The sequence below is a fragment of the Amblyomma americanum genome, chromosome 11 (assembly GCF_052857255.1).
Source record: "Amblyomma americanum isolate KBUSLIRL-KWMA chromosome 11, ASM5285725v1, whole genome shotgun sequence".
In the NCBI taxonomy this organism is placed as follows: domain Eukaryota; kingdom Metazoa; phylum Arthropoda; class Arachnida; order Ixodida; family Ixodidae; genus Amblyomma; species Amblyomma americanum.
Window position 1 is genome coordinate 54884479 of NC_135507.1, and position 9750 is coordinate 54894228.

The following is a 9750-nucleotide window of genomic DNA, read 5'->3' on the forward strand; positions in this document are numbered from 1 at the left end:
CTTGGAGCTCAAGTGGCCACGCTCCTGCCTCGGCCAACGTTACGGCGCACTGCGAGTTTTTGGGCAGGCCTAGGCACACGAGCAGGGACTTGCGGTGCTGGAGCTCGCGTTTCTTCCAGCACGGCTTGCGCACCGTGACGAGCGGCAGCGCATAGAACACCGCCCCCAAAGCTGCAGAATTGTATAGCCGCCGTGCGGCTTGCTGGGAGATGCCCTGGCCTTGAGCGGTGAGCTTGTGCACGGCGGCGGTGATCCTCGTAACCTGCAGGCAGGCCTTGGTCGCGCGAGGTGGAAGGAAAGGCGCCAGTCGATGTCCAGGCCAAGGTACCGCACCGATTTACACCAAGGAATCGGAGTCCGTGCAGTGACAGTGGCGCAAGGTGCGTGCGCTAGCGCGAAACGCAGGCTATGGCCACCGATGTGTCCGCGCTCAGCGACAGACCAAGGCCGTGCAAGCTGGCATAGATTGTGGTCAGAGCTACTTGAAGGCACTCCTGCACGCTGAGCGCCTCGGCCGGTGGTCCCCGGCACCACAGAGCTATGTCGTCTGCATATATGGACATGTACACATGGTGTCGGCCGCTCGTGGGGAGGGAGGCCGGCACCACCGACATGGCCTCATTAAATAGAAATGGTGATATGACAGAGCCCTGCGGCACGCCCATGTCCACCGGGCGAGGCTTGGAGAGCTTACCCCCTACTCGTACGCGCATGGTGCGCCCGCTCAGGAAGCCATGAACGTGTCGCAAAAGGCGCCCGCTCATACCGGCCGCCTCAAGCACCGCGAGAATTGGTGCTCGGTGAACGTTGTCAAAAGCGCCCGGGACGTCCAGTAGTAGCAGCAGCGCAATCTGGCCTGCCGCCCTGGCATGCTGCAGCGCTGTAACAACGTCCGATATAGAATCAGCCGTGCTCCGCATTCCACGGAAACCCGTCTGCCGCTCGTCAAACAAATCAGCCTCCGCAGCCCACTCGTTCAGACGCTGCAACGCCATATGCTCCATGAGCTTACCTGCCGCCGATGTTAATTCCACTGGCCGGTATCCGCTCAGCTCAGTAGGTGGGCGCCCTGCCTTTCGGATGGGACAAACGACCGCGGTTCGCCAATCCTCCGGTAGCTCCCCGCGTTCCCACACCAGGGTGATCTAGGATCTGTCGTTGCTGCGCATCCAGGTTTCGCAGCATCTGGTTTGTCACCCCGTCCGGTCCGGCCGCCGAGCGGCGGCGGCAGCGCTGCTGCGCATTGTTCAGTTCCACCGCGGTGAACGGTGTATCACATGGACCTTCCGAGGCGACGGGCGAGGGACAGGCGTCGTTTCTGGGGCTCTCAGGAGCAGCTATGTTAGCTGCGTTTTCGGGGCTGGGCGGCTCGAACCGGTCAGCAAACCGCTCTGCCAACTCTTCAAAGCTGAGCCCGCCGGAGATTGCGCGGGCGGCCAGCGGTTGACGGTTTGCCTGTGGTTCGGTGATGCGCCGCAGTGTGTCAAACAGCCTCCGCGTCCAGGCGGTTGTAGACAGTCCAGTCGACGGCTCTGTCAGTCCGTCGCACCCGTCGCTCTGCGCGATCTCTCTTGTCGCGCAGATTGAGCAGCTTCATATCAGGTGTGGGCTGCCCCGCCCTTACCTCTGCTCGTTGGGTGGTTGCGAGAGCGCTTCGGACTAGACTTGAAAACAAATCTGCGCCTGTGGCCGCCGCCTCCTCGACCGCCCGCATGAACACACTCCGGATGGTAATAGAGTAGGCACGTTTGGGGCGCGCCTCCAATGCAGTGGGTTCGATTAGAATGGAGTAATGATCCGTGCCCCAGCGAGATGGTGATAGGCGCCATGTCGCCTCGATGCCTCTGGATGCGAAGGCAACGTCGATGTAGGAGCCGGTTGTTCCGCGTCGTCGAAAGGTGGGCTCGCCGGTATTCAAGGGGGTGAGTCCTAGCTGCGTTGCTGCGTCGTGCAGGTCGTCTCCACGCGCGAAGTGGCGCGCACTGCCCCACGCACTATGGTGGGCGATAAAATCACCACAGATGATTTAGAGAGGGGAACAGCACGAAGCTGAAGCACGAAAAAACCTAATAGCCGTACTGACACTCACAAAGTAGTAGGCATTTTTTTATTCGTTAAAGATCTTGCTTTCCTGTATAATTGGTTTTTTGGAAAAGGAAATGGCGCAGTGTCTGCTTCATATTTCCTCGGACACCTGAACCGCGCCGTAAAGAAAGGGGTACAGGAGGGAGTGAAAGAAGAAAGGAAGCAAGAGGTGCTGTAGTTGTGGCCTCCGGAATAATTTCGACCACCCGGGGATCTTTAACGTGCATTGACATCGCACAGCACACAGGCGTCTTCCAAACGACATTAAAGGCGCTCATGCAAGATAGCAAATATTTAATATAGCTTCGTTGCTAGTTACAACTCTAGTATTGATCGTTGTATACGGAGATATGGAAACAAATCCGGTTCCAAACGACGCACGAACCCTGCGGATAATTTCAGAAAGCCAAATGGAAAAATAAATTGTTTTTTGGGGAAAAGGAAATGGCGCAATGTGATAGCTGTTAGTTTGAAGTTTACGCCAGGCTTTGGCCTGTTGCTTGGAGAGCGTTTTATCTGCTGGGGGGAATCTGAGTCTTGAAAGCCTGTAGTGCTGCAGGATTTCTCTTTAAGAAAACAACGTGTCCTTGCCAGAGTATAGTGCGGGTGGGCTGCACGACCCAGCTCGGCGGGACAGTTCTCGAGCAAGGTTAAGAGCCGCCTCATTACCAGCAAGGGAAGCATGAGCAGGCGTCCAGATTAGGCGAATGCGCCGCGTGGGTTGATAATTTAGCAGAATCCGTGCTGCTTGTGGGGAGATTCTTCCAAACGTGTAGTTACGTATAGCCAATTTTGAGTCGCTGACAATGGTTTCTGCCGAGGATCCCACAATGGCTAGAGCAATGGCTGTTTCTTCTCCAACATGTGTGTGCTGAGTGCGTATAGTGCCCCCAGTTATGAGTGTACCACGTTCCGTGGTGACCACAGCTACCATCTTGTCCGCCGAAGAATCTGCCGCATCTACATATACCACAGAGGTATCATTAAGAAAGCGTTTGCCTAATGATTTGGCTCTCTCTGTACGACGTTTAGCGTGGAAATCTGAATGCATGTTCCGAGGTAGTGGAGGAATGACCAGAAGCTGGCGTATATGTTTGGGAAGGTCAGTTGTGGGTCAGCCTTGTCATTCGTATGTTATGCCTAGTATGGAGAGAATGTGTCTGCCAGTTGGTGTGGCCGATAGTCGTTCGTACTGCGAGACGTTTACCGCTTCAATAATCTCGCTTAGGGTGTTATGAAGACCGAGACCTAACACTTTCTCAGTCGCTGTGTGCATGGGTAGCCCAACTGCCTGTTTGACGCATTTTCTGATTATGGCCTCCACTTTTTCTTTTTCAGCTGACTTGAGATGTAGGTAACGGCATACGTAAGCTATGCGGCTTATCACAAAGGCTTGTACTAAACGGAGAGTATTGCTTTCCTTCAAGCCCGAGTGGCGGTTACTAATGCGGCGAATGAGTCGCATAATTTGCTGCGAGGTTCCCTGAAGCTCCCGAATTACGTCACCATTGAAGCCGTGTTCTTGTAGAATTAGGCCCAAGATTTTAATTTTGGGCACTCGAGGAATGGGGACTCCGCGAATACTGAGTTCGATGGCCGGTGGGGTTTGCGCAAGGGATCTGATGTTGTGGAATATGAGAAATTCGGATTTGGCTGGAGAGCACCGCAGCCCGCTAGGGTCTACATAGTTCCCCACGATATCTATTGCATGCTGTAGTCTCTCCTCGATTTCGGCATCATTGCCCTCGTCGGTCCACAAGGTGATATCGTCAGCATAGAGGCTGTGGTGGAGTTGCGGAACCTGCGCTAATTTGTGTGGAAGTTTCAACATTGCAACGTTGAAGAGAAATGGTGATAGGGCCGATCCCTGCGGGGTGCCCTTGTTGCCGAGGGAGAAGTCATGCGAGTGGAGACCTCCTACTTGAAAATGCGCCTTTCTACCTGAGAGAAAGTCGCGGATATAGTTGAAGGTGCGGGCTCCCACCCCGAGTTCATGAAGGTTCTCCAAGATCGCATCATGTCTGACATTGTCAAAGGCCTTTTCCAGGTCAAGTCCAAGAATTATTCTGGTGTCCCGCGTTTTCGCCTCAATAATCTGATGTTTGAGCTGAAGCATTACATCCTACGTAGAAAGTTTTGGTCGAAATCCAATCATGGTTGGAGGGTACAGCTCGTTCTCCTCCATAAACCGGTTGAGGCGGGTATGAACTACGTGCTCCATGAGCTTACCTACACAAGACGTGAGCGAAATCGGCCTGAGGTTCTCAAGGCTGAGTGCCTTCCCTGGCTTTGGGATGAGAATGATCTCTGCCGTTTTCCATATTTGCGGGATGGAGCCCTCCGACCAGCATTTCTGCATATGCTCAGTTAGTGATTGTAGCGACACTTCATCCAGGTTGCGGAGGATCTTGTTGGATACTGCATCTGGGCCAGTGGCGGATTTGCAGTTTAGCCTGGCAATCTCTGCCCTAACCTCATCCACAGTAATGGGGGAGTCGAGCTGCGTGTTTTCGGGACCAGCATAATCTGGGAAGGCTTGGATAGGAGCATTGCCAATATATCTATCTTTAAGTTCAAAGAAAAGGTCCTCTGGTGGGCCTGCATACTCATGCACAAGCTTCTGCAGGTTCTGCCTCTGGGTGGTTATGCTACCTGTAGGGTAAAGTAGATGACGAAGCAAGTGCCAAGTCTTAGAGACTCCCATATTGCGATCCATTTGGTTGCATATGTCATCCCAGTTTTGTTGAGTAAGTTTTGCTGCATGATCCTCGATCTCCTTGTTTAGCCTAGCTATTCTTCTGCGCAGATTGCGGTTCCACCGCTGTCGTTTGAGTCGGTTCTCGAGTCCTCTCTTTGCCTCCCATAGGTGAAGAAGCCGGCTGTCCGCAATCTCCTGGTGGTCAGCCTGGTCTAACGTATGGGTGACTGCTTTGGCATCTTGACAAAGATCCTGTGCCCAGATATCTATGTCTAGTATTTCGGGGGTATCAGCTTCTCGGGCGGCTCTTTTAGCGCGGAACGTGTCCCAATCGACAAGGGCGATTGCGCTACGACGTTTGCGGCCAGTTGAGGTCACTATTTCCAATATGTAGTGATCGCTGCCGAAATTTTGTTGAGTGTTTATCCATGTTGGAGTGCCCGAATTTTTAGCAAAAGTCAGATCGGGAGACGTATCCCTGGAAACACTGTTACCGCAGCGGGTGGGGACTAGTGGATCTGTAAGAAGAGTCAACCCACACTGTTGTGCGGTGAGCCACAGTTTTCTGCCTTTAATGTCCTCCTGTGCGTAACCCCAAGCCGGGTGTTGGGCATTAAAGTCTCCCGTGAAAATGACGGAGTGATTTCCTGCGAGCTTCAGGGTCGCCTGAAAAAGCGGGCCGAAGCTTGCTTTCCGTAACTTTGGGCTGCTATAGACATTCAGCACAAACAGACTGTGGTCGGGTTTCCTAGGCGGAATTAATTCGACTAGCACGTGTGTGACATTTGTGACTGGGGTATCGTGCTGTACTACCGTAATATTTCGTTTGACAAGAGTCGTGACTCCAAGCGTTCCACCCCCCCGATGAAAAGGATTGATACCGAGCTAGCTTGCTATTAGTTTGTGTCTCTTGTAGTGCGATTAAATCCAGTCCGTCCCTATTGTTGAGGAATTGTTGGAGTACAGCTCATTTGCGGCTAAATCCTCCGCAGTTCCACTGCCAGATGGTGTAATTGGGTTCTGGCGCCATGTTGTTGCTAGTCGGATACCGCTTCAGAAGAAGCGGGTTTGCGAATTTTGTGAGGAAGGAGCCTGCTCTCTGCTTCCTGCTGCCAGCTGCCTAAGTTAATTAATTCCTGCCGGTGTCTGCACAATTCTTCCATGATGGAAGTCATTGTAAGCTGCACTTGAATGAGGGTGCTGTTAGTCTGCGTTTGCGCTTCTTCAATTTTGTGAATGGTGTCGGCTAGTGTTTGGCCTTCGGACAGGGAATCGCCTGCTTTTCGCTTAGGCGGGGGTGCCCGCGTTGATTCAGCATGCATGTCTGCTCCGGCGGAGGTAGAGGGGGTAGGGTTATTGGCGCCATCGGTCGTAGGCGGTGACCCAGCCTGCATTTGTTGCTGTTTTAGAGCGGCATTTCCTTTCTTTAGGTCCCTCGACCTCACGAAGTAATTTCCCTACCAGCACTTTCAGGTCTGCTAGCTCAGAGGGGTTGGAGTTAGATTTCTGGGCGTCTTCGTTCAAACCGGGGTTCCGTGGCTGGTGTGAAGGAGTCCTGGATTTGGAGGCGGACCGGCCTCTCGGTTCCAGTCGTGGAAAGGAGCCGGATCGATGTCTATAATTTGCTCGTCCCCTGCTTTTGGAGCGGCTGCGTCGCTCTTTAGACTGCGGCGACTCTTGGCTATGCTGGGTCAGATGTTGGCGTTCCTGTTCCCAGCGGCGTTTGCTGACAATGTATGGAGTGCGGTGGATTTCGCGGCATTTGTTGCTGCCCAGTTCATGGCCCTTACCGCGCAAGGTACACTCAGGCTCGCATCTATGTGTCTCAGGAGGATTGGCCACGCCGCATCCGCGGCAGCGAGCGTTTTTCGGGTCCGGGGCAAACGTCTCTGCGATGTCCGAGTTTTCCGCACAAAGAACACACTTCGTATTTTTTTTTGTAGAAGCAGCAGCGAATCATGCCACCACCGAAGCTGATCCAACGGGGAACTCGCTCACCGTTGAAGAGAATGAGGACCGTCTGCGACTGCGCACCCATGCGCCGGACTTCACATATTGGAGGATTCCTTGGATGCTGAAGGTTCGCAAGGATGTCAGCGTCCGATAGATGTTTCGGAACGCCTTGGATCACTCCTTTACCACTGCCATCCGGCGTGGCGACATACGAGGTGATGGCGATCTTGTTCTCGCCGTAGATGAGCTCCTTGATGTTTAAGTAGCGTTCCAATCGTACCGCGGAATGGGTGGCCACCAGTATGGTGTGTTGCTTGAAGTTGAGTAGCATGCAGTCTTCAGATGATTCCGCCAAAGTGAGGCCCGCGGCATCCCGGATGAGTTGAAAGATGCCGAGTTGGCCACAGCTCTCGAGTATACGGAGGCCGCCCGATGGCCGGAATATCACCTTGGTTAGGCCCTTGGGTAGGCGAGGTAGGTTCGACGCCACCGATTGTCGAGCAAGTCGTCGGCCAAGCTTTTTCGCAGAGGAGTCGGCAGAGTGCCGCATGCTGCCCTGTCCCTGGGCGCGATCGGTTCCATTGTGTGCCGCGGGGTTATTCGTTTGGCATTCGTGACCGGACCGTTTCGATTAACCGACGGTGAACCAACCATATTGGTGCGAAACTTCTTCGGGGCTAATGTCAGTCCCCTCCACGGTGACTTCCATGTCCAATGTTGGAGGAAGATCCCACTCAGATAATGCGGCACAGCCCCGTCAGAGCGGGGTCGCTAGGCCTGGCGTGGGCCTTGCGGGCCGTGCGTACCGGCGAGAGCCGAAACGCAGAAAAGGCCGCAGAAACAGGCAAAAAGGGACTTGCCGATGCGTCCGACGGCCTTATCCGAGCTTCGAAGACGAAATCCAGGCAAGAGCGGTGTTGACCGTCGCTGAATTCAGCGGTGGGCATTGGTGAAGCGAGGAGCGTTCGCGCGAGCGTCCGATCCACGCCACGTCCGAGCCGGTTCTCTGAAGAAGTAGGGAAAAATTTAAGCAAGTATACAACAAACACAAAAATTGTTATCCCAGTTTTTCTAAAGAAATGATTATCTTGGGGGGAATGTTTTTGTATTTTCAGTCTCCTAAACAAGTAAACCGTTAACCAAGCTATTCGATCTAAAACCTTGTTTATTTCTTGCCCACTAAAGGATAACATTTAAGCTTGCGTTTCGCAATTGATAGCCTTGGTTGTCCGAGTGCCCTTAAAACACAACGCGCATAAGCTGCCCCTATAAGTAATATGTACAAACTATTTACACAATAAGAAATGTGTCCACGTTGTGCGCGTGATTAGTTCATTTTAGAGGAATCAAAACACGCGCACAGCACCGTGTTGGCTACAACTGGAGTGTGGCATCCAGTTATTAATCGTTCAAGGTAGAACTCGCGGAGCTTCGGTTACTGCGTGTAACTACCTGACGGAGAACAGACGGGGACGTCAAGCCCGTGTGTTCGAGGAATGCACAGAAAGCTCACCGAAGTTCGCCCACGAGTGCGCGCCACTGTCCTGCGGCCACAATAGCGTCTTTATGGAGTCAGGTAGTATGACCAGCGCCCTATAGGCCGCGAGCATATCGCGACGAGCATCGGCGAGCGCGGCACAGTGAAGGACCAGGTGTTCTAGTGTTTCCATTGCTCCGCATCCGTCACACACATCACTCGTCGCGATTCCGCGGCGCTCCCGTCGTTCCCCGGGTCACACGCAGCCAAAGCGCGCGCGGAGGATCATTGCACGTTGTGACCATGTGATTGCGCGACAGCCGGTGATACTGCCGATGCGCTCACCTCCCGCGATGCGTGGGTCGGGGTGCTGCTTTCGGAGATGGTCGTGGATGGCCGCACGCACATCCTCCAGCGCAAGGGGCAGATCGCTGGCAGGTAGTTGGTGTGCAGCGGTCACGAGGTCGTCAGCTTCTCCGTTGCCGGCGATGCCGCAGTGACCGGGCACCAACTGTGCACGCATGGCACATCCTCTCTGCGCGAGCGAATTTCCCGCACTTGTGTGGTACCGCGGGCCGTTAGATTGCAGGCGGCTGAGGGCGGCGCGGGAGTCGCACAGCAGACCACTGCTCGGCGGCTGAGGTCCGAGGGTGAGCAGCAGGTCCAGCCCGAGTCGGATCCCTATCAAACGCCGCCGTGGTGGAGGAGCCCAGGAAGGTTGCGTGTTGTTGGCTGTGCAGTCGCAGAGCGGGGATGGTAGCCGCCGCTGCAAGGGAGCAGCTGTCGCGGGCCAGTGAGCGGTCGGTGTACACGAGGAGATGGTCCTGGAGCTCCTCGTGTATGACGGCTCTGGACAGAGGGGTGTGCTCGCTTTCCCGCAATGCCGACGACCTCTCGCTGTACCTCCGAGGCAGCAAGCCAGTGCGCTGCCTCGAAATATGCGATTGTTTTTTTTATGAGGGGGAGGGAGGAAATGGGGCAGTATCTGTATCACGTCTTAGCGGACACCTGAACCACGCCGTAAGAGAAAGAATAAAGAAGGAGGGACTGAAGAGGTGCCGTAGTGGAGGGCTCAGGAATAATTTTCGACCACCTGGGGATCTTTAACGTGCACTGAAATCGCACAGCACATGGGCGCCTTAGCGTTTTTCCTCCATGAAAACGCAGCCGCCACGGTCGGATTCAAACCCGGCATTTCCTTTCCTCAAAACCAAGTTTAATTTTCATTTTGTGGGAGACCTTCACTACGGCACTTCTTTCTCGTTTTCTTCTTTCTCTCCCTCCTTTATATCTCTCTTCCTTATGGCGCGATTCGGGTGTCCACCTACTTATGTGAGACCATTACTGCACCATTTCCGTTCCTCAAAACAAATTTTTAATTTCAAATTTTCTGTGGAGCAACGGGCAAGACGCGTCTCGGGTGTTTGTAACGTTGAGTGCGTTCCGCACAATGCATAGGCAGCGCGCAAACCCTGCCACACTGGCAGGTGGCAGTTGCATTAGTGCTGGATTGCGAGAGGTTGGACCCAATGAACGC